Genomic DNA, 1,643 nt, shown 5'->3' on the forward strand with positions numbered 1-1,643 from the left:
TGAAGAAAAAATGGGAGCCGATTACCCGCTCTTAACGTAATTTATACAGACCGGGTGGGGCCCACACAGCAGGTGGGCTTGGACTAAACTTTTCAGTGTTATGCTTCGCATGAAGGGATAAAACCCAATAGCGACAGCTCTTAAAGGGCGAAGCCTATACGAAATAGAACTTTCTTTAATGGATGTATGTGGAGCTTTGAGAGACAACTTCAACACAACATCCTCTGACCCAAAGGTTTTTTGTTTTTGTTTGTTTGTTCTTTTGTGGAGGGTGAAACCACAGTGGGACCCATATCTCGGACTTGGCCTTTCACCAGCTTCTCCTCCTGCGATCTCCCACTCTCCAGCCTGGATGTAAAACTTTAATATTTTGTAAGTATGGTGCAGAGGGGAGTCCACTAAAACATTTGATTGGAGCAGTGGTGGCTCTCTGTACAGGGCGCTAGAGCCCCCCCACAATTTTTTTTTAAAATTAAATAATAAAATAAAAATATTTCGAAATACATTGTACATATTTTTTGTTGTGTAAGATTAATATTTTATAGTTAATGAGTTAAGTTGTTTCTTTCAAAAACGTCAGATTGGTGACGTATTTCTGGCCCCTGGGGCCGCAAGGGTCTAGTCCATAGACTCTCGTTAAAAATGGCACACGCACAGTTATTCCGCTATACTACAAGAGATAGGAAGATTCTGGGCGCAGATATCGTCGCCCGGGGGCACGTCGAACATGAGCTGTACCCATGATCGTGTACTTCTGGTCAGTTTTTTTTTTGTCTGTGAACAGATCCGTGCAGTGACACAACCAGGCTGGCTGCACGTAGGCTTTAAGCCTTTGAAAGCCCTTTATCTAATGCCTATTTGCCATTTCTGACTGATATGCCATACAACTTTTAGATGTCTCTGTTTGTGAAAAAAACTTCTTCTGACTGTGTATTCTAAAAGTGGGAACTGGTGAGTTTGTTTCTGGAGCTAGCATGTTAATGCTAGCCTTTTTCCAATGCCTATATTATTATGTTGTCATTCCTGACTGATATGCCTCTCAACTTTTAGATGTCTCTGTGGAAAAACCTTCATCTGATTGTATATTCTAAAAGTGGGAACATAGCAAAATGGGTCTGGGCCAGATGTGGCCCACATCTGGCACTTACATCTGGCCCACTTGGCTCAATGAATGACGGGCCCCCCATGGCCCAGGGATGGTTTGCCAGATGTGGCCCATATGTGGCCAGAACTGGGCCAGGTGTGGGCCAAATGAGGACACACCAACTGGCCCATAGCTGGCCCAGATATCGTTTTACCTCTGGCAAACCAGACCTGGACAAGAGGTGGCCCGTCATTCATTGAGCCATGTGGGCCAGATGTAAGTGCCAGATGTGGGCCACATCTGGCCCAGACCAAATTTATATTATTTAAAATGTCAATAAAAATACAATAGAAATACAATTCTTTTTTTAAAACATTTTAATTTCAAACACAATACATATAAATAAATAAAACACATAACATATATTTATATAAATAAAACAGAGGTTCACATTATACATATACTGTATATCTATATATATACATATACTGTATATATATATATATATATTTATATATACTTATATATATGTATATATATATACATATATATATATATA

This window comes from Nematolebias whitei, unplaced genomic scaffold, assembly GCF_014905685.2.
Source record: "Nematolebias whitei isolate Nwh7 unplaced genomic scaffold, NemWhi1 Nwh_scaf_491, whole genome shotgun sequence".
Lineage (NCBI taxonomy): Eukaryota > Metazoa > Chordata > Actinopteri > Cyprinodontiformes > Rivulidae > Nematolebias > Nematolebias whitei.